This window comes from Staurois parvus, unplaced genomic scaffold (assembly GCF_062004578.1).
Source record: "Staurois parvus isolate SC_StPar_1 unplaced genomic scaffold, SC_StPar_1.0 ptg000195l, whole genome shotgun sequence".
Taxonomy (NCBI): domain Eukaryota; kingdom Metazoa; phylum Chordata; class Amphibia; order Anura; family Ranidae; genus Staurois; species Staurois parvus.
In genome coordinates, this window is record NW_028317991.1 from 5,071,072 (window position 1) to 5,095,898 (window position 24,827).

Sequence of the window (24,827 nt, forward strand, 5' to 3'; positions counted from 1 at the left end):
CTTATGTATTATACATGGAGATCATATCCCCCCTTATGTATTATACATGGTGATCATATCCCCCCTTATGTATTATACATGGAGATCATATCCCCCCTTATGTATTATACATGGTGATCATATCCCCCCTTATGTATTATACATGGTGATCATATCCCCCCTTATGTATTATACATGGAGATCATATCCCCCCTTATGTATTATACATGGAGATCATATCCCCCCTTATGTATTATACATGGAGATCATATCCCCCTTATGTATTATACATGGAGATCATATCCCCCCTTATGTATTATACATGGAGATCATATCCCCCTTATGTATTATACATGGAGATCATATCCCCCCTTATGTATTATACATGGTGATCATATCCCCCTTATGTATTATACATGGAGATCATATCCCCCTTATGTATTATACATGGTGATCATATCCCCCCTTATGTATTATACATGGAGATCATATCCCCCCTTATGTATTATACATGGAGATCATATCCCCCCTTATGTATTATACATGGAGATCATATCCCCCCTTAATCTCCTCTTCTCAAGAGAGAATAAATTCAGTTTATTGTATGTATGTCTTGTATGTTCATGTTTTATGAAAAAATGATCTTGCATTGGATCACTCTCAAACAAAGGCTGCCCGCAGACAGGACATTTTTTGTTTTTTGCTATGCCAAAGATTTGACAAACTTATGACAATTGTTTCTTTTTTACAGAAAAGATTGCAAATAAAATAAAAAGACTGGCAAACAACCAGCAGACTGATTTTGCAACAGGATGTACAATTGTTCTCGGTAGACGATCAATAACATGGGAAGCCATTGATCCGAACGAGTGCATAGAGTGCAGGGCTGTGGAGTCATTATGTTATCTGTTTGAAATCTATTGTTTCACTAGAACTTGTAATTAGAACAATTCACACAATTCCACAGAAAATCGTATGTACATTTTTAATTGGCGCACAGATATTCAGGATTGTGTTGTTTTTGTTTATATTGCTTTAGATGGGGAAAACACAATCACATAGATCATGACTGAACAATTGGACACCTTAGCTGTTGGGAATTCTCTCAGTAATGGTGAGAATCTAAACACCCAGACAAAGAATAATTTATGTACAATACAGCTAAGGTTCACCAAATATTGACTTTCTCCTAATAGCACAAATACTGAGCTCTGAGCCACTGTGGGACTTAATCCACAAAAGACTGAACATACCTTATTACAGGTGAGACTGCAGAACACAACAAAACACCAGATATTCACTACATATGTTATTGAAGCCAAGGATTAGATATGGCAATCTTTACATAGTTACATCGGTCCAGCTTGAACCACTGGTGCCTCCCATAGTGAGTTGAGCTGTCCACCGTCCAACCTTAAATGGGTTTGATCTTGAATATGTATATGTCGTACCTGTGGGATCCCCTTGGAAGCTGAAAATCACTGTAGTAGGCATTACTGTAATAGGTAGGTACAGGGGAGGACTGACCATTTGGAAACTTGGGCACTGCCCAAGGGCCGGGGTCAGTAGGGGGCCCCATGAGATGCCCCTGGTACCTTTTTCATAGGCTTTTTTGAGTTTGGGCAAGGACACAGGGGCCCCATGATCCCCTATTGCCTGGGGGCCCCATGAGTTGTCAGTCCACCCCTGGGTAGGTATTCCAGTTATTTCCACTGGCTGCTAGGTCACATGCTGATTGGTTTCTCACTTGGCATGGGCACCATTTAGACAACACTTTACATTTTCTCAATGAATGCAAAGCATGTTCTGATTGGCCAAGGTGGAGAGGAGGGGTGATGACAATGATCTCCACCTCGCCCAATCAGAGTACACCTTGCATTCATTGGGAAAATGCAAAGTGTTGTCTGAATGGTGCCTGTGCCAAGTAAGCAACCTCCCAGAATGGGTCCTAGAAGAAGACCTGGAACAAGTGACCTCCTGTGTTCACTAAGAAACAGGGCAGCCACTCAGCATGGGACCTGGAAGCTAGTAGAGTTCTTTGGAGTAGTGGTGCCCGCTACGGTGATTTCCAGATTCCACATGTTTAGCATATATAATGATCTCCACCTCGCCCAATCAGAGTGCACCTTGCATTCATTGGGAAAATGCAAAGTGTCGTCTGAATGGTGCCCATGCCAAGTGAGCAACCTCTCAGCATGGGACCTAGAAGAAGACCTGGAACAAGTGACCTCCTGTGTTCACTAAGAAAACGGGCAGCCACTCAGCACAGGACCTGGAAGCTAGTAGAGTTCTTTGGAGTAGTGGTGCCTGCTACAGTGATTTCCAGATTCCACAGGTTTAGCATATACATACTTACATTGGTTCAAGCTGGACCAATGAACCAATACAAAGAAAGCCATACCTAAACCTCATATTTAAAGTTGTCATACGTGGGAAGACCACTCATCTGTAAAGACATGAAGTTTGCTTGCCATCCTCAAAATTTCTGTATTGCCCAAATAAAACTGACATTTCTCCTTAAATCAAACCATGTTTTACTGTAGCCTATATGAAATTCTTCTATTTTCAATGCAGATTGGCGGTCACAGAGTGGCACCATGGGGAACTGCCAGCATAGGAAAGCCCATTAAGTATTCTTGTCATGGGGATTGCCATGGTAACCATCTGCCTAAAATCAAGGTGTCATAGGGAACACCCATGGGAAAGGGGTCTTAGTCCAGAGCAGGGTTCCTCAGCTATGGTTCCATGGAACCCTAGGGTTTCTCCACAGGTTGTTAGGGGTTCTGTGAGGAATAGGCAATTTCTGCCTTTCATATAAGTTCCCACTGACACCATTGATCATTTTAGCTATCCACAAGGGGGTGATTCTTCACAATGACCACAAAGGTAAGGAGCATTCTTCCCATTGACCATCACATCAATGTATCATGAGTTGTAGATATAGTCATTTTTAGCAGGGGTTCCCTGAGACCAGAAAGTTATTTCAAGGGTCCCTCTGTGTTGAAAAGGTTGATAAAGACTGGTCTAGGCCAATAGCAGTAACATGGTTGACTATACCAATAAAGCTGGGGGAGTTTCTGAGGATGACATCAGTGGAGCATGCCAGCATAATTCATATATGAAACTTGTAGTCTCCATCAGAAGCTCATGTGGCAGGGTGACAACAGAGGAACACAACTGGGTGACAAGGACAGAGTATTGTCATCCTACAAAAGAAAGCGCCTGAACAAGAAAGCTCATGGCAAGGTCATCAGGTAATTTTTTGTTTTGAACCACTTCCCGACCGGCCGTTGCATATAAACGGCCGGACGTTGGCAGTGCAGGGTCGGGTGGCCGTTTATAAACGGCCTCCCTGCACCCTGCTTGTGCGCGCTCCCTGGGAGCGTGCAGCACCGCGATGCGGTGCCCGCTGTGTCCTCCGGACACAGTGAAACACCAATCGTCGGACGGGACCTCTGTACAAGGTCCCGATCATGTGATCACTGGCCAATCAGGCCAATCAGTGATCACATGCAAAGTAGTAAGCAAGATGTCACTTGTGACATCATTGCTTACTACATGTGAAATATGTGAATGATCACAGAGGTCACATGGTACAAGGCTATTCACAACAGCCTTGTACCATGTGACAAGCTGTGACCAATCACAGCTCACTCAGTACTTCTCAATGAGTGCAAAAATGCAGACAAAGAGAAAGAGAAATGATTGCTTTTACATCCTATATGGGTGTAAAAGCAATCAGTGTAAAAAAAAAAAAAAAATCTTCATCACCCCCCTCAAGTAGTACAGTGTCACCATGGTGACACTGTACTGCTAGGGTGACAGTATGTAAAAAAAAAAAAATATATATATAAAAAAATAAAGTAAAAATGTAAAAAAAAATGTTTAAAAATTATAATTTTTGGTTATAAACTAATTTGGATTTTTTTTTTTACTAAAAAGATAACGGAATAAATTTTGGCAAAGATTTATGATGAAATATTATTTATTTGCAAAATTTTATAAAAAAAACACTTTTTTTCAAAATTTTTGGACTTTTTCATTTACATAGCAAAAAAAATAAAAATCCCAGCGGTGAATAAATACCACCAAAATAAAGCTTTATCTGTGTCAAAAAAATGGTAAAAAATTAATTTGGGTACAGTGTTGCATGACTGCGCAATTGTCATTCAAAGTGTGATAGCGCTGAAAGCTGAAAATTGCCCTGGTCAGGAAGGAGGTAAAAGTGTCCGGTCTGGAAGTGGTTAACGAATTCTGCAGATTTAAAAATATTAAAAATGACTTATGAAATGACTTTTGTGTGTAAATAGATTATGAGGTTTTTTTTAATACAATGCGGTTAGCCATTCTTTTTTGTTCCTCCATCCACACCCTAAGGCTGGCCATACATTATACAATTTTCTTACAAATTTCTGTCCGATTTCTGCACAATTTCCTTTAGATTTACCTTCAACTATGTAGTGCAAGGGCCTGCCTAATTGGATACAATTGCAAGTGTTGTTTAGGTTTGACCTCCTATTATATGGTTCTTGGTAAATCTAAAGCAAAATTCACAAGAAAATTGTATAGTGTATGGCCAGCCTAGACAGGAAGTGTGTTACTGGGCAGATCACCAGGTGAAAACAATGGAAAGAAAAGCCTACAAAATTAAAACTAATGCAGCAATTACATCTAAGGATTGGTAAGCTGCAATATAATACATGTTTGGGTTTAACACTGCTTTAAAACACCCAGTCATTGAGAAAGAAGTAGCAATTTGATTGTTCAGAGATGTATTGCAATGTTTGTTACTACATCAGTAATTTGCTCTCAGTCAGGCGACAGAATGTTAAGAAACACATTACGAGGGTGGTGACCGTACCCATAAATTGTGATTGGTGGCAATGAAAACACAAGGTACAGTTTAATGAGTGCCAGGAATTTGATGCATTTGTAGTTTAGTTGTCTTTAATGTATTTTGAAATGACATCACTGCCATTCCTCACTGCCATCTCCTGCCATTGCTGCCAAGTAAATGTAAACCCAATCATTAAAATCTCATATAAGCTGTAACATGTTAATGTTACTTCAAAATTTTAATTATTTTTAATTTGTAACTTTCATTAACCACCTGCCGACTGCTCACGGTAAATAAACTGCGAGCAGGTGACAGGTGCAGGCAAGGCAACCTACATGTATGTTACTGCTTGCTTCCAGGTTTGGAGCATGCATGCGCACACCCTCCTACGATTAGACAAAGCACGAGTTTGGCAGCAGCTTTCAGCCAATGATTTTGGCTAAAAACTGATCATTGGCTGTGTCCAATCACACACAAAGGTCTGTGTTTATAAAAACACAGAACTCTGTGTACAGTGAACAGCGATATGGCTGTTTCTACTCCCTGAAAAGCAGGGAGAAAAAACTGATTATTTAGTAAAAGTAGCACACATTCTACATATTACATTTGTAAAACTGACCATAAACAGTTTGAATCTTGGCTGATTCAGCAGGGATTCAACCCATGTATGGGCAGGTTGAATGTGCCCAAGTTGATCGATCGATTATCTTGGGTACACCAGCCCTTCGGATTTTAAATGTGATTATTGCTAGCGGCAATGGGAGGGATTCCCCCATCAACACCGACTGTGTTGATGGGAGAATCAAGCTAATTTCTTTCCTACAATCTGTGTCTATGGCTGGCTTTGGGCACACAGTTATCCCATTGATTGCCCCTAGATGTTAACCCTTTCCCAGTCAGTGTCTTTAGTACAGTGCCAGTGTACAGTATTATCACTGATCACTGTATTAGTGTCACTATCGACATCAGTGTCAGTTGGTGAACCTCCTAGACGTTGTCTGCTAGCGCCAGATTGTCCATCACCCTCATACAATCCCATTATAAGTCACTATAACTTTCACACAAACCAATTAATATACACTTATGGGGATTTTTTTATATCTGACATTTAGAAAAATACATTTTGGCCTATATTTATGAAGACAATTGACTGAATTTGTATTGGATATATATATATTTTTTCAAAATTTTAGTTTTTTTTTTTCATTTATATAATAAAAAATATTTGGACAAAATTTATGAAGAAGTGTTATTTTTTAAAATTTTCTATTGGATATTTTTTGTAGCAGACAGCAAAAAATATTGGGGTTTTTTTTCAAAATTTGGGTCTTTTTTTATTTCTATCACAAAAAATAAAAAAACCCGGTATATTTGTGTGAAAAAAAATTATATAAATTTAATTTGGGTACAGTGTTGCATGACTGAGCAATTGCCAGTTAAAGTATTGCAGTGCTGAATAGCAAAAAATGCCCTGGTCATAAAGGGAGTAAATCCTTCTGGAGGTCAAGTGGTTAAAGAGGCATTCCGTACCGCCCAACTTTCCTGGATGAGAAGGAAGGACACCATGTAGTATGAAGGAGTAGCAGTAGTAGTAGTAGAGATCCTAGACCAGCAATGGGCAAACTACGGCCCGCGGGCCGTATACGGCCCGGCGGACCTTTTAATCCGGCCCGCGGAGCTAGGCTCCCGCAAGGCCAGTGGTCGGCAAGCCGCGGCTCTTTACAAATTTAGATGCGGCTCTCCTGTGTGCCGGGCGCCCGCTCCCCTCCCTCCTCTCCCCTCCTCTCCTCTCGGATGGCCGCCCCCCCTCTCGGATGGCCGCCCCCCTCCCTCCTCTCGGACGTCAGGACTCTGCAGCTGTCAGGATGTAGGCGGGGCAGCCAGGATGTAGGCGGGGCAGCGTGACGAACTCCTCTCACAGTCCTCCCTGAAGACCAGAACGGCGCGGGAATACGAGAGGAACGCGCGGACCAAAGGTAAGTGAATTGACACAGGGGGGGGACTTACTATATGGGGGACTTACTATATGGGGGATGAATTACTATATGGGGGACTTACTATATGGGGAATTAATTACTATATGGAGGACTTACTATATGGGGAATGAATTACTATATGGGGGACTTACTATATGGGGGACTTACTATATGGGGGATGAATTACTATATGGGGGACTTACTATATGGGGAATGAATTACTATATGGAGGACTTACTATATGGGGAATGAATTACTATATGGAGGACTTACTATATGGGGGATGAATTACTATATGGGGGACTTACTATATGGGGAATTAATTACTATATGGAGGACTTACTATATGGGGAATGAATTACTATATGGGGGACTTACTATATGGGGAATGAATTACTATATGGGGGACTTACTATATGGGGAATGAATTACTATATGGAGGACTTACTATATGGGGAATGAATTACTATATGGAGGACTTACTATATGGGGGATGAATTACTATATGGGGGATGAATTAATATGGGGGATGAATTAATATGGGGGATGAATTACTATGTGGGGGATGAATTACTATGTGGGGGATGAATTACTATGGGGGATGAATTACTATATGGGGGATGAATTACTATGGGGGATGAATTACTATAGGGGGGATGAATTACTATGGGGGACGAATTACTATATGGGGGACGAATTACTATATGGGGGACGAATTACTATATGGGGGATGAATTACTATGGGGGATGAATTACTATATGGGGGATGAATTACTATATGGGGGATGAATTACTATATGGGGTCTTAATTACTATGGGGGATTAATTACTATGCTTACTATGGGGGAATATTACTATACTTACTATGGATGACACATACACATCATTCATCTACTCTTGGTCCGGCCCCCGGGTCCAATATATGAACCCATTGCGGCCCTCAAGTCAAAAAGTTTGCCCACCCCTGTCCTAGACTGATCACTTGCAAATTTGGAACAGAACAGAAACGGATGTCACATATGTGATAGTCAAGCCCCTTCCACTTTTTCCTTCATCATGTCATGGATGAAAAACTGACCCATGTAATCATGTGCAGCGGCTTGCATCCATCTATATACACCCACAAACCGGTCAGGTCCACATGAGCAAACTCATTGCGTTTGGTCCAACGGACCTTAACGGCTGTCAGCCGGATGGACATCTCCTTACATTCGGCCAATTACCACAGTCCATTTTTTGATCTGTCCAATGACTGGTCAAGAACAGAGTGACGGAACAATTGTGTGAATGGGGCCTTAGTCCAGAGCAGGGTTCCTCAACTACGGTTCTATGGAGCCCTAGGGTTCCTCCAGAGGTTGCTAGGGGTTCCCTGAGCAATGAGTAATTTCTGCCTCTCAGATAACTTCCCACTGACACCATTGATCAGTAAGGGGATAATTCTTTCCAATGACCACCAATGTTAGGAGCATTCTTCCCACAGACCATCATTCTAATGTATCATCTGCCTGGAGTTTTTCTCCCTGTGCCTGTGCAGGTTTCCTCCCACACTCCAAAGACATGTTGGTAGGTTAATTGGCTCCTGTCTAAATTGGCCCTAGTATGTGTATGTATGAATGTGAGTTAGGGACCTTAGATTGTACGCCCCTTGGGGGTTAGGGACTGATGTGAATGTACAAAATATATGTAAAGCGCTGAGTCAATTGACAGTGCTATATAAGTACCTGAAATAAATAATAAAGTCATGAGTTAAAGATATAGTCATTTTTATCAGGGGTTCCCTGAGACCAGAAATAGTCACTTTTAGCAGATATAGTCATTTTTAGCAGGTATTCCCTGAGACCAGAAATAGTCATTTTTAGCAGATAAAGCCATTTTTAGCAGGTGTTTCCTGAGACCAGATATAGCCATTTTTAGCAGATATAGTAATTTTTAGCAGATATAGTCATTTTTAGCAGGGGTTCGCTGAGACCAGATATAGTCATTTTTAGCAGATATAGGTGTCCGTTTATGGACCAGCGGTAATAGATCGCTGCTCAGTTCTCCGGCATTCTCGGAGAACACAGTTCTCCTGTGAATGCAGTTTATGAAACAGTTCTCCGAACGAAGGGAGAACGGTCTCCAAACGCTGGAGAACGGTCTCCAAACTCTGGAAAACGGCTCATTTTACTATAATCTCGCGAGATTACAGTAAAAGATCAGTTTACTAAGCAGAGGTAAATTATCTCTGCTTAGTTTTCGGTCCCTCCGATTCTCCAGCTCTGGGCTGGAGAATCTGGAGGGAGAACACAGATCTCCAGAGAAGGGCTGACATGATCTCCTGAGTGTCATAAACTGTGAATGACCAGAGAATAGCTGAGATCCGTTGAATCGCAGCTATTCTCTGTGTCATAAAAGGACACCATAGTCATTTTTAGCAGGGGTTCCCTGAGACCAGATATAGTCATTTTTAGCAGATATAGTCATTTTTAGCAGATATCGTCATTTTTAGCAGGGGTTCCCTGAGACCAGATATAGTCATTTCTAGCAGATATAGTCATTTTTAGCAGATATAGTCATTTTTAGCAGGTATTCCCTGAGACCAGATATAGTCATTTGTAGCAGATATAGTCATTTTTAGCAGATATCGTCATTTTTAGCAGGGGTTCCCTGAGACCAGAAAGTTATTTCAAGGGTTCCTCTGTGTTGAAAAGGGTGAGAAAGGCGGGTCCAGAGCACTGATGTGCAGTGCATGTGGACAAGAAGCGGCTGGACGAGGCTGGAGGAGGTAGGCAGAGCTGAGATGTAAAAAGGGATAAAAAGAAAAAAAAAAAGAAGAGTTTTATGCAAAAAAACAAAAACAAAGGCAGTGGTTTATAATACATGGTGATTAAGCAACTAACTGGGTTAATATCTAATGCCAGGTGCCTTATAAAGTACCCGCCTGCAGACACAGACCAAAGGTCCATCAGAGTTCATTATAAAAGACAACGGAAGAACAAAAACAAAGGCGCACATTCCGTAGAATGGAGGGCTGATAACGGTCGGTACACGCCGCCATACAATCGGACAATGTTTATGGCCAGTGATGGGCTTGGCTTACCCCAGTAGGATGTTGACATTCCAGTTCTTCATTCTCCAGTCTGATTCTATTGATGTTTCCCGTCCCTTCCAGGCCTATCTGATAGTGAAGGGAAAACCCGAAGCTGCCATAGCATTAGGTTCCAGTGTAAATACGCGGGGCAGAGGAAAAGATTCTGTCCGCTTCTGAAATTTCATCATCTCAATTACCAAACAGTTTCTTAATCTGTTGTGACAAATGAGCAGGATGTGGCTGCAAAGAGTAAAGCCTGCGGAGTAACACCAACTACAGCCGTTGATGGCATAACTTCTGGAGAATAACTGTAAGAGTATTCTTAAAGCTGAACCCCAGGTATATCCTTTTCAACAACCAGAAGGATAAAAATCCACTTTGTGAGCAATAAACACTTTTTCAAATCCAGATACTACTGAGTAAAATAGCGGTGACATCATCACTGTGCTGTACATAGCCTGTGCAGAGAGCAGAGCTGTGGGAGGGGTCCCTGAGGCCCCACCCATTACAGGCTGCCTGCAGAAAACTGCAGAAGGGGTGGAGACAAGACCAGTCACCCTGCACAAGGAGAGAGAACAGCAGTGACTGGTCTTTATTACAGGAAGTAAAATCTCATATCAGATTACTGCACAGATCCGGAAGAAATACACAAAGCACACCAAGATTTAAGGAAAAATACACAGTGAATGGATTTATACCATATTTGCTTATCCTGGGGGTCTCAGCTTTAAAGTGACCCTGCCACCACCGACTTCTTGTCCCAGAGACATAGCAGGAAGTAAGGAGATCTCTCCAAAGTGATGGGAAATCCTTCTCAGGCCTCATTTATTTATTTCAGGTACTTATATAGCGCCATCAATTTACACAGCACTTTAAATATATATTGTACATTCACATCAGTCCCTAACCCTCAAGGGGCGTACAATCTAAGGTCCCTAACTCACATTCATACATACACATACTAGGGCCAATTTAGACAGGAGCCAATTCACCTACCAGCATGTCTTTGGAGTGTGGGAGGAAAACCGCACAGGCACAGGGAGAACATGCATACTCCAGGCAGGTGGTGCTGTGGTTGGGATTTGAACCAATGACCCTAGTACTGCCAGGTGGAAGTGCTAACCACTTATCCACTGTGCTGCCCTGGGCACTTGCGCCCAGCAGTACTAGGGTCATCTGTTTGAATCCCAACCACGGCACCACCTCCCTGGAGTTTCCATGTTCTCCCTGTGCCTGCATGGGTTTCCTCCGGATACTCTGGTTTCCTCCCACACTCCAAAGACATGCTGGTAGGTTGATTGGCTCCTGTCTAAATTGGCCCTAGTATGTGTATGTATTAATGTGAGCCACATGTACACTGCTGCTCTTAAACGTGAGTTTAGGAGCTTTTGGCGTTTTTTTGCCAAAGCCTCTGAACTCAACTCAATAAAGCATGTGTGTCCATGTACACATCGGCTTTTACCAGAGTTTAGGAGCAGCAGAGTTTAGGGGCAGTTAAACATTCCTCTTCTGAATGCAGAATAATCGCTTTCAGGAGAGGAACGTTTGGGCCAAAAATGCTAAGTGCGTCAAAAACGCATGTAAACGCAGCTAAACGCTATGTCAATGGAAAATACGTTGACCAATCAAATGAATAAACGTCCAAGCGCTAAACGTGGGTAAACGCGATACTGCATTTACACGTGTTGTTGCCACGTTTAGCGTTTTTCTGCTGCCATGAGAGTTTAATGACTAGGTGAGTTACATGTGTGTACATGAGGAGTTGTCACCAAACCAGGTGTCCCCACTAGTAGGTTCCCCTCTCCCTCACCCCACCTCCTGACCCTGTGAGAACTCAAATATGTTGGATTTCCCATCACTTGCTGTACCAGAGACAATGATCACCAGGAAAAATGGTGAACCTACCCAGACAGCAATAAAAACCTGACAGAGGTTCTAACCCTACCACATTCTATCCAAATCTTTTCGGATGTTTTTAGATTTACATACACTTTAATTGGCGCCATCACTTAATAAAACGATAAAGTCCTCCCTAAAAAGAAGACTTTGAATGTTCACCTCTCCCACCAACAAAGTAATGAAAAGATACTGAAGCCTGAAGGTCCTGCAAAATCTGACACTTCCAGGAGTGTCAATTCTATGGTCTTCCGCAGCGCATGTGGTTCCTCCTGCTGGCCCCAACATTGGGGGAGCTGGACTAAAACTGGAGCACTCAGAATCTGGTGCAGCTGTGCATAGTAACCAATCAGCATCTAACTTCAGTTTGTTCAATTCAGCTTCGACAATAAAACCTGGAAGCTGATTGGTTACTATGCACAGCTTCACCAGATTCTGTGTGCACCAGTTTTAGTGACGCTCCCCCATTGTGTCTATCAATGCCTTCTATCCTGCCACTAAGGCTGGTCATACACGGCCAGGTTTTTTAGTACACCCCACAACAACTAAGGCTTGGTTCACACATACAGGTGCGTATTTTGCGGGTTCCTGCTCCCTGTGTGTAGGACAGTTCATTCATTTCAATGGGCTGCCCTACATGTGAGAAACGCAGAAAAGAAGTCCCTGACTCTTCCAAAAATCGTGTTTCTCTGTGCATTGGGAAAGCGTGCTACACTCAGATGCCGCCACTCCTGGCAGTGACATTGCAATCTACGCAGCCATGATTGGCGAATATGATAGTCAGCAGTGTAGATTCCACCACCCACGTTGTTTGGCACGAATGGCGGGATCGACTGAATAAAAATCGAGTCCTGTATTGCTAGCTTAACATGATCAGCGTACAGTCTGCCTCCTCCCAGGTATGTCTCCTATTATGTATGTACACCCCAGGTACGTCTCCTATTATGTATGTACACCCCAGGTACGTCTCCTATTATGTATCTACACCCCAGGTACGTCTCCTATTATGTATGTACACCCCAGGTACGTCTCCTATTATGTATGTACACCCCAGGTACGTCTCCTATTATGTATGTACACCCCAGGTACGTCTCCTATTATGTATGTACACCCCAGGTACGTCTCCTATTATGTATGTACACCCCAGGTACGTCTCCTATTATGTCTGTACACCCCAGGTACGTCTCCTATTATGTATCTACACCCCAGGTACGTCTCCTATTATGTATGTACACCCCAAGTATGTCTCCTATTATGTATCTACACCCCAGGTACGTCTCCTATTATGTGCGTACACCCCAGGTACGTCTCCTATTATGTGAGTACACTCCAGGTACGTCTCCTATTATGTGCGTACACCCCAGGTACGTCTCCTATTATGTGAGTACACCCCAGGTACGTCTCCTATAATGTATGTACACCCCAGGTATGTCTCTTATTATGTATGTACACCCCAGGTATGTCTCCTATTATGTATGTACACCCCAGGTACGTCTCCTATTATGTATCTACACCCCAGGTACGTTTCCTATTATGTATGTACACCCCAGGTACGTTTCCTATTATGTATCTACACCCCAGGTACGTTTCCTATTATGTATCTACACCCCAGATACGTCTCCTATTATGTATGTACACCCCAGGTATGTCTCCTATTATGTATGTACACCCCAGGTATGTCTCCTATTCTGTATGTACACCCCAGGTATGTCTCCTATTATGTATGTACACCCCAGGTATGTCTCCTATTATGTATCTACACCCCAGGTACATCTCCTATTCTGTATGTACACCCCAGGTACGTCTCCTATTCTGTATGTACACCCCAGGTACGTCTCTTATTCTGTCTGTACACCCCAGGTACGTCTCTTATTATGTCTGTACACCCCAGGTACGTCTCTTATTATGTCTGTACAGCCCAGGTACGTCTCTTATTATGTCTGTACACCCCAAGTACGTCTCTTATTATGTATGTACACCCCAGGTACGTCTCTTATTATGTCTGTACACCCCAGGTATGTCTCTTATTATGTCTGTACACCCCAAGTATGTCTCCTAGGATTTGGAAATGACCTTGTATTTAACTCAGGACCCCGATCATCTTTAAATGTGAATTGAAGGTATATTTTAATCTGACAACTGAACTGAATCCTCTTTTAGAAGTGACCATTAAAGCAGAATATTTATTTCAAGTGTTTATATTGCTCCAATAATCTATGCAGCACTTTTCATACTGTACATTCACATCAGTCCCTGTCCTCAAGGACCTAAGTTTCTCATCTCACCTACATACGCACATACACATACCAGGGCTAATTTAGACTGGAGACAATTAACCTACCAGCATGTTTTTGGAATGTGAGAATAAACCAGGGCACACCCAGGCAAGAACAAGAAGAGCATGCAAACTCCATGCAAATAGTGTCCTGGCTGAAACTCAAACTGAGGACCACAGAACTGCTTACCACTCAGCCACTGCGATATGGTCACTTTATATAAATAAAGGTTCATATGGTCAACTTGCTGCAAAGTTATTCACATTTACGCTATTGCAAATGACAAGGGAGCAGTCTTTGAGTCTGAAGGAAAAGATGTTTAACCTCCACATAAGGAAAGGCTTCTTTACAGTAAGAGCTGTGAGAATGTAAAATAAACTTCCACAGGAGCTAGTTCTAAGAAACTCAATGGATTGCGTCGTAAAAAGGCTGAATGTCTTTCTAAATGCACAAAAATAACAGGCTACTAATATTTATAGGAATTAACATTGTAGATTCTTGGTCCAGTCAATATCTGATTGTTTTAGGAAATCAGAAGGGACTTTTTTTCTAAGAGCACATTGAATTACACTAATTACACTTTATAAAAATTCTTCCTAGCTCTGCCTCAACTTTTGGTTTACAGTTCTGAGAATGCAGTTTTTTTTAGATTTCTTTTAGTTTTTTTTGGTTAAATTGCAGTGGGTGGGGGGTTTGTCCTAGAATCCACCAATAAAATCATCCCATATTATTAATGATCTCCAAAGACTTAAGCTGGCCATACACTAGTAGGATGGTATTCTAGATTTTTCCCTAAGAACATTCGTTTGATTTTCTAACCCTTAGTGGGGTCAAATTGACATTCATTTTCAAACGCAATGATGAGAAAATTCAAAGAATCAGGATGGAAAGTTTTTCTCAAATAATTGAAATTACAACAGCCTATGTAATTATGGGGAAAGTACATTCATACCAAAATCGAAAGTTAAAAGCAAAGAAAACTTTCAAGCAATTTCAAGTGACATTCATCAAGTCTTCGAATGTAATGATATTTTTTTTTTTGTACGATCGGTTTCAGAATCTTTAGTGTATGGCCAGTTTTACTTGTTTGTTCACGAAGGCCAGTCACCCCAAGGTCGCATAATCCCATATTATTGATTATGTATCAAGACTTCAGCTGACCGTACACTAGTAGAATTTTGTTCACAATTTCTCATTTTGAGAACCTTTGTTCGATTTTCTAATTGTTAGTTTGGTTAAATTGGCCTTCGTTTTCTAGCACAGTGACAAAGTACACCATTCAACCTGCAATGCTCTCTTTGCATTCAGTGTGGAAAAATGCAGACATTTCTCCACAGCGCACTGGATGGTGGTACATTTGAGACTTCAAATAAAGTTAAAAAAAAAAAAGCAAACAGCTCAATGTGATAAACATGTATTTCACCGTCCCCTGCCAGACCACACACTGACAGCTGCCCATGATAAGACGCTACTCTTTACCATTGCAGGCTACAGTGAACCAGTCCTTATCAATGTTTTCATCCAATATTAAATTGGGGAAAACAATCTTGAAGGAAAGTTTTTTAAATTGTTTTTAAAATGCCCATACATATGCTGATAATCTGCAAGACTCATTGCACACCCTTGTCTTTATGGGACACGGTGATGCACAGGAACAGTGGAAATTACCTTACAAAAGCCACAATCACACTCCAGCTGAGCTGGATGACCTACAGTGTCTTCCATCCTGCCTGGTAGTTATTCACCAGATATTTATCTGGTGGGATAGAAGATGCAATAGTCTGTCCTGTGGCTTTTCCATCGTCCCTGCTTGACACAGAAGGATGTCATCTGCTCATGCAGGGTATTTATGCCAGAGTTGACCTTCAACTGTGACACCCAACACACAATCTAGAATGGATACATTTTCGTTTCACCTTGTGTCCTTGTTAAACAAGTCTTACCTGTCCATGATATTTATTTTATTTGCACTAAAATCCAGATTTTCAGGACAAGCTTTGGGAGTGTACACCCTTCTTCAAGGTCCAAGCAGTAATGGATCAAAATTTTCAGGACAAGCTTTGGGAGTGTACACCCTTTTTCAAGGACCAAGCCCTACTGGATCCACATTTTCAGGATAAGATTTGGGGGTGTACCCCCTTCTTCAAGGTCCAACCAGTACTGGATCCAAATTTTCAGGATAAGATTTGGGGGTGTACCCCCTTCTTCAAGGTCCAACCAGTACTGGATCCAAATTTTCAGGATAAGATTTGGGGGTGTACCCCCTTCTTCAAGGTCCAACCAGTACTGGATCCAAATTTTCAGGACAAGCTTTTGGGGTGTATCCCCTAATTCACAGTCCAAGCTGTACTTGATTCATATGTTCTGGATAGGCTAACGGGTTACCCCCTTCTTTAAGGTCCAAGCAGTACTGAAGAAGGGGTACACCCTGGAAGCTTATCCTGAAAATTTGGATCCACAACTGCTTGGACCTTGGCTTGGGCAGGTGACTTCGTTCCATATTGTGCAAGGACAGCAGTGCTCCTTGGACCTTGAAGAAGGGGGTACACTCCAAGAGCTTATGCTGAAAATTTGGATCCAGTACTGCTTAGACCTTCAGGAAGGGGGCACACTCTGAAAACTTATCCTGAAAATTTAGATCCAGTACATTTTGAACCTCGAAGAAGGGGGTACACCTCCAAAAGCTTATCCTGGAAATTTGGATCCAGTACTGCTTAGACCTCCAAGAAGGGGGCACACTCCGAAAACCTATCCTGACAATTTAGATCCAGTACATTTTGGACCTCAAAGAAGGGGGTACATCTCCAAAAGCGAATCCTGGAAATGTGGATCCAGTACTACTTGGACCTTGAAGAAGGGAGTACATTCTGAAAGCTTATCCTGAAAATTTGGAAATAATGCAAAAGAAAACAGTATCACAGACAGTTAACAACTGTTTAACAAGAACACAAGGTGAAAAGAAAATGTATCCATTCTAGATCGTGGGTTGGGTGTCACAGGCGACCTCTGGCATGAATACCTGGCTTGGGCAGGTGACATCCTTCTGTATTGCACAAGGTCATCAGTACTGCCTGGACCTCAAAGTAGGGGGATACACTACAAAAGGGGGTACCCCCCGATAGCCTATCCTGAAAATCTGGATCCAGTACAGCTTGGACCCTGAAAAAGGGAGTACACTAAGAAAGCCTATCTTGAAAATCTGGATCCAGTACTGCTTGGACCTTAAAGAAGGGGGTACATCCTGTAAGCTTAGCCTGAAAATTTGGATCCAGTGCTGCTTGGACCTTGAAAGAGGGGGTATGCCCTGAAAGCTTATCCTTAATATTTAGATACAGTACTGCTTGGACCTTGAAGAAGGGGGTACACCCTGTAAGCTTAGCCTGAAAATTTGGATCCAGTGCTGCTTGGACCTTGAAAGAGGGGGTACGCCCTGAAAGCTTATCCTTAAAATTTAGATACAGTACTGCTTGGACCTTGAAGGAGGGGGTACACCCTGAAAGCTTATCCTGAAAATTTGGATCCAGTACTGCTTGGACCTTGAAGAAGGGAGTACACCCTGAAAGCTTATCCTGAAAATTTGGATCCAGTACTGCTTGGACCCCAAAGAAGGGGGTACACCCCGATAGCCTATCCTGAAAATCTGGATCCAGTACTGCTTGGACCCTGAAAAAGGGCATACACTAAGAAAGCCTATCTTAAAAATCTGGATCCAGTACTGCTTGGACCTTAAAGAAGGGGGTACATCCTGTAAGCTTAGCCTGAAAATTTGGATCCAGTACAGCATGGACCTTGAAAGAGGGGGTGCGCCCTGAAAGCTTATCCTTAAAATTTAGATACAGTACTGCTTGGACCTTGAAGGAGGGGGTACACCCTGAAAGCTTATCCTGAAAATTTGGATCCAGTACTGCTTGGACCTTGAAGGAGGGGGTACACCCTGAAAGCTTGTTCTATAAATTTGGATGTTAATGCAAATAAAAAAAGTATCACAGACAGTACTCAATTGTTCTGCAAGGACACAAGGTGAAAAGAAAATGTCACCATTCTATTCCATTGTGCGTTGGGTGTCACAGATAATGGTCACCTGGATTGGGCAGGTGACATCCTTCCGTATCACACCAGGACAACAGTACTGCTTGGACCTTGAGGAAGGGGGTACACCCTGAAAGCTTTTCTTGAAAATGTGGGTGTTATAAACATATAAAATGTATCACGGACACTACTCAGTTGTTTTTGCTGCAAGTGCACTAAAACGGCTACAATCACCTTAAATAGTTGTTACAAGTTAAATAAAAAAAAAAAGGCAACTTTTCTTCCATTCAGCCAATCGTGCGCCTAAACATAACAGCGTGGTGATGCAAACGCACAGACTAAATAAATAAAGCTTAACAAATGCTTGCAGTGTCAACATCCAGAATCTTATTGCTGTTTATACTTGGTCACTTTTCTGTTGATAGTCAGCGTAAAAGAGGAAGCAAAAGCACCGGCAGCACCGTCTACAAGAGCCAACGCAAGTCAATACTTGATTAAACGTAAAACATCTGCAGGGGAATGACACCTTACCTGCGGCTGAGCTCAGAGTACACAGGCGTGCGGCGACGTTAAGCCATGGCTCGCAGGAAGACGTCTTTTAGTAAACACAGCTGAGGTTAGGACAGCGCTCGCCTCTCCTTTGGTACACCCAGAAAACAAGTTTGCTCTAGTCTGAGAAGTAAGTACCTGATTTTTATGAAGTGCAATCTGAGAAGACTTCCAGTGATGTCAGCAGCTTGTCTCAAGGAAAAGCCCCAGCCCTGCACATGTTGTGTGGCATGGTAAGTGCAATCAACACCCAGCAGCGGAGGGAGCGCAGGGACACGGAGGGAGCGCAGGGACACGGAGGGAGCGCACACACACGGAGGGAGCGCACACACACGCACACACCTGGCTGGAAGGAAATCGCTGGACTTGGAATGCGGGTGATCTTAGGCTGAGCTGCTCTGCAACCTCTGTCTTGTAACTCTTCAATGACCAAGACAAACTTCTTGCTGGGTTTTTTTTTTTTTGCATATCAAAGCAGCAGCTTTCTCCTCAAGTTAATGAATGGCTAAACCCCATTGGCTTTGTTTTTGATTAACTCATGAATACCTGGTGAAGGCTGGAGTCCTGGACAGGCTGAAATCCAGGCAACTATGAGAGAAAAATGATGAATGCAGCTCTGTAATCATTCAAAAATATATATCAATGCATCATATGCATTATTCACTTTCAATCCAGGGATTTCCCTTCGCAGTACTCATTTTCTGCCATTAGATGTCCTCAGACTGATGGCCAGCATCATTCAATCCACTTCCTTTGAGCCCAGGTCATCCTGGTCTTGTCCTCTGATTGGACAGTCATAGATGAGTTAATCTCTCTGTCTCTCTGCTTTCTCCTATCAGCATGATTTTCAGCACATGAATTGATTGGCTCCTTGTGCTGCTATTTGCTGTCACTCTCCAGTCCTGCTGTAAGAGAGTTGCAAGGGGCTGATAGAGGGTCACATTCAGGTACTGACAATACTCACATTTAATCACTTCAAGTCCGGACACTTTCACCCCCTTCCAGTCCAGGCCAACTTTCAGCGCTGTCACACTTTGAATGACGGTCACGCAACACTATACCCAAATTAAATTTTTAGCATTTTTTGAGACTGATAAAACTTTCTTTTGGTGGTATGTAATCACCACTGGGAATTTAATTTTTTTTGCTATATAAATGAAAAAAGACCAAACATTTTGAAAAAAATAGTGTTTTTCTTATGGAATTTTGCAAATAAATAATCTTTCTTCATAAATTTTTGTCAAAATGTATTCAACTATCTTTTTGGTAAAAACGAATAACCCAAATCAGTTTATAAAAAAATAATTATAATTTTTCACAATATCTTTTTACATTTTTATTTTATTTTTATATTACTATTTATGGTTTTTTTTTTTTGTTTTTTTTTTACATACTGTCATCCTAGTAGTACAGTGTCACCATAGTGAAACTGTACTACTTGTGGGGGGTGATGAAGATTTTTTTTTTTCACACTGATTGCTTTTACACCCATAAAGGCTGTAAAAACAATCCTTTCTCCTCTCTGGCTGCTTTCCTACTGTGAGAGCTGTGGTTGGTCACAGCTTGTCACATGGTACAAGACTGTGGTGCATGGCGTTGTACCATGTGACCTCTGTGATCATTCACAGAATTCACAAGTAGTAGACAATGATGTCAGGAAGTGACATCTTGTTTACTACGGTTCATGTGATCACTGATTGGCCAAACACTGATCACATATTTCAGGAGCTCACACAGTGGTCCCGTACAGCAATCAGCTGGCACAGATCATGGTGCTGCGCCACCATGATCGCCATGATTACGCACAGGCAATGGATACAAGCTGATTGTCAACATTCTAATGAAAGTGATCCAGTGGCTGTACAGCCATCAGATCATTTTCTGATACTCCCAGAGTGTGCTCCCACAGCGAGTGTGCTTTCCCACTAATGCATTTTTGCTACTTTTTTACGTTGCTAAAAACGCAAGAAAAAACACAATAAAAATATTTTCCTTGAAATCCTATAGAACTCTTCATGCCACTGGACTGTGAGAGCGGTGCGTTTTAAAAAGTCCTGCATGCTGTATATTAGGTGCGCTTTTGAAACCACACTAAAACCCCACACCCCCAATGAAATTAATGGAAAACACGTCAAAAACGCATCAAATAAGCACAGCGTCTGTGTGATTGGTGCGTTTTTTGAGTCACATGTTCATGTTTCACAACATGCTGAGAGTCAGGCACCCATAAAACGCACCGGAAATGCATAAAAATGCATGAGCACTGAGAAAGACCCTTATGGTGGTGACAGCAGAGGGTTTTGCACGCACTGCTGATGGCTGCAGACGTGTGTGCACACTGCAACAGCTGTCGGCTTTCTGATGACAGTGATCTTGTACAGGTTGTGGCCCCTGGACAGTCAGTCCAGTCATGGTCAGTCCGCCCCTGTTCTATACCATCTATATCACCTCCCCCTTCCTTTAGATTGTAAGCTCCATGAGCCGGGCCCTCCTATTCCTTCTGTACTGAAATGTATTGTAATTGTACTGTCTCCCTTATATTGTAAAGCGCTGCGCAAACTGTTGGCGCTATATAAATCCTGTATAATTATAATTTAGATGCCCATGTTATATATCACTGCGCACACCAGAGGGAAAGCAATAATTCTAGGCCTATTATTCATGGTTACCTCTAAACTGATGCCTTGTAGGGTTTTTAAAAGTGAAGTATGGGCTTTACAAAAAAAAAAAAAACCTATTACAATCAACTAAGTGGATGCAGCAAAATAATGAAAATGCAGAGCTAAGAAATGAGAAGTAACAGCAATAATAAATAATAGGAAGTGAGCGCTTATGCAGCGCATATGAAGTGATATCGTGATGAATCGTCTCTAAATGACATATCAAAAAGGGATATATAAAGTCAATATATAAAGTGACTGTGGTGCATCATAAACAGAGAATTTAAGTCCGGACATCTTCTCGGTAGGCTCATACCTTTGATAACGTGCTGGTGCACGAAACGCATCAGCAGGGAGCCTACCAGAGTAACGTCACACCGCAAACGGCCACGAGGAAGGCCATTTTGCTTGTTCATTGTGAGTGCTTCCTATTATTTATTATTGCTGTTACATATTATTTCTTAGCGCTGCATTTTCATTATTTTGCATTATTTGGAGGTCTAGAGGTTTACTTTTTATGCTAGCTGCTGTTCTGGTTTTGCGCTCGCATATATTTGTATTTTGTCTAAGTGGATGCAGCATTGATCCAATGCTGCATCTGTCCCCCGCTGCCTCGGCATTGAGACCTGAGTGATCAAGCACTGCTGATTGCTCATTTCTTCATCTCCGTTCTGAGACTGTCAGAAACTGCTCTCTGCTCTGCCCCACCCAGTGCTCACTGGAGGGCTGGGCTGCGGAGGGGGCAAAAGCTGCTGGCCTAGGCTCTCGGCGGAATGCTGAAAGGCTGAGCCAGCTGCTGATCCAGGCTTTTGGGTGGATCCTGACCATATGGACCACCTCTGTGACGTCAGCTGACATTGGGCTTTAGCCCGAAATGGGTCATAGGATTGCAGAATGAACTTTACTCCTGTGATCCATAGGAGAAGTAAAGCCAGAACAGCTTTGGCTATACTTCTCCTTTAAACCATCTCCTATGGAAAATATAGAGTACCAAAGTTCATTGATGTCTTGCAGGCACACACAAATTTAAAGCTTGACATGTTGGGTATCTAAAAATTAATGACCAAATTACTCTCACACTACCAGGGACGGACTGACAACTCATGGGTCCCCCGTGCAATAGGGGATCATGGGGCCCCTGTGTCTTTGCCCAAACTCAAAACAGCCGATGAAAAAGGTACCAGGGGCATCTCATGGAGCCCCCTACTGACCCCGGGCCCTCGGGCAGAGCCCGAGTTTCCAAATGGTCAGTCTGCCCCTGCACACTACAATACCAACAACCTAAGTGCATAGAAATCCACAGCAACCAATACATTGTGTGAATTAAATAATTTCAGCAGCCAGCACCAACATGTTTTTCCACATCTGCTAAAATCTTATTATATTGCATGATGAAAATTAGTTGCAGCTACAGTATTCAATAAAAATATTTGTAAAATATTTTTAAAAAAACCTACATGCTGGAAAATAAATAAAACTCAATATAAATTAGAAATTTAAATTGTAATCCAAATACATGCAAATAAATTCCTATAGAATCATTTTAATTTGGGTTATATTGTACCTGTTCACAGCAGAGCTGCATTTTATGAAATAAGAGGTTAGGCATCTATTTACTCAGCGCAACCTCATTCTTTATAGTTTAGCAAAAATCAGGAATATAGATTACATTTGTGCACCCTAACATTACCTCTAGTGTACTTTTTACTGAAAAATTGTGCTTGAAAAACCGTTGCACAAATATTGTGTTGCATAAAAAGTTGAAACCACCATTTTATTCCCCAGGATCCCTGCTTTCAGAAAGGAAGGAGGAAGCAGGTGAGGCTCTTTGTGAGTTTACCAACCCACAGAGCTTTCTACGGAGGACGGCAGAGGTACTGCGGATGACCCAGAGAGGGGGACTCCAGACCAGGCTGTAAATATCCTTAAAGGGACCGCCGGCTGACCACAGAATATATATCCATAAATGTGTGATTTAATTGCGCATCTGGTGAGTGCGTAATTCTTTTACTTACCTGGCACATCACCATACCATTGAATATAGAGTGTGGATCACCAACTCTGAGATCATAATTTCGGATCTCCAACATCACTTTATGGACATTTTTATTTACTGCAATTGTCACTTTTATAAGCACTTTTAGCCACTTTTCAGTGACAGTATACAGTGTTATCATTTTGTCACTTTATGAACATATCACTATCATTGCCACTTGGTCACTTTATGTACACTAACAGTCACCTTGATTATTATTTGAGACAGTGATTCATTCACATTTCGTTTATACTTTCATGTTTTTTGGTTCATACCTTTAAAACTGCATTTGCACTTTTTGATTCACTTGCACTTTCTTAATTTTATGAAATTCAGGTTTTAGCGCTGCACCTATTATATACTACAGTTTTTGTAGCTGCTGACTTTTATTTTTTTGACAGTGTGAGTGGAACTCCACTTTAATTGAAAGATTTCCAGTTCTGATGGAGATTGTAGTCCACCTCAGTATGGATTTGTTCTTCATGTAACAGGATATCTAAATTCAGCAGTCACAGGATATGGATACGCATGTACTGTATAGAAAGTAAAGAAAGGGGGCCACACGGTGTGATTCCATTTATTAATAAAATAACGAACAGTATAGATCGCACTCACATTAAATAAAATGATTCCAAGCAAATCCCGGACTGGAAGTGACGCACCGATGTGCACTCCACCAGCCGGATATGTCACCACGTATGCATGTAGGCAATGTGCACGTTAACGCATTCTCGGAACACATACAGTTGCAAGAAAAAGTATGTGAACCCCTTGGGATTACGTGGAGTTTTGCATGAATTGGGCATAAAATGTGCTCTGAATGTCATCTAAGTCACAACAATAGAAGAACACAGTCTGCTGAACATAATACTACACAAACATTAGATGTTGCCATGGTTTAATTGCACATAACATGCAAACATTCACAGTACAGGGGGGAAAAAGTATGTGAACCTTTGGACTTAATAACTGGTTGACCCTCCTTTGGCAGCAATAACCTCAACCAAACGTTTCCTGTAGTTGCAGATCAGACCTGCACAACGATCTGGAGTAATTTTGGACCACTCCTCTTCACAAAACTGTTTCAGTGTAGCAATATTCTTGGGATGTCTGTGTGAATCGCTCTCTTAAGGTCATGCCACAGCATTTCAATCGGGTTGAGGTCAGGACTCTGACTGGGCCACTCCAGAAGGTGTATTCTGTGCTGTTGCAGCCATTGTTTTGTTGAATTACTTGTATGCTTTGGGTCATTGTCCTGTTGCATTACCCATCCTCTGCGGAGCTTCAGTTGGCAGACAGATGGTCGTACGTTTTCCTGAAAAATGTCTTGATAAACTCTGGAATTCATTTTCCCATCAATGACAACAATCCGTCCAGGCCCTGAGGCAGCAAAGCGGCCCCAAACCATAATGCTCCCTCCGCCATGTTTTACAGTGGGGATGAGGTTTTGATGTTGGTGTGCTGTGCCTTTTTTTCTCCACACATAGTGTTGTGTGTTCTTCCCAAACAACTCAATCTTG

At 42.0% G+C, this 24,827-nt stretch overlaps 1 protein-coding gene and 1 long non-coding RNA gene across 2 annotated transcripts in view; one reads left to right on the forward strand and one right to left on the reverse strand.

The window, feature by feature from the left end:
* The window catches only part of KCNJ15 (potassium inwardly rectifying channel subfamily J member 15), a 121,904-nt gene extending 103,078 nt beyond the window's left edge, over positions 1-18,826 (reverse strand). Inside the window, exon 1 of the mRNA XM_089677904.1 lies at positions 18,595-18,826. The gene's annotated coding sequence lies outside the window, so the exon portion shown is untranslated. The remainder of the gene's footprint in view (positions 1-18,594) is intronic.
* On the forward strand, positions 17,757-23,614 carry LOC149461667 (uncharacterized). Its single transcript, XR_016312786.1, has 2 exons — positions 17,757-18,845; positions 23,058-23,614. It is a non-coding gene; the product is annotated as an uncharacterized LOC149461667 (long non-coding RNA).
* The last annotated feature ends 1,213 nt before the right edge of the window (positions 23,615-24,827 follow it).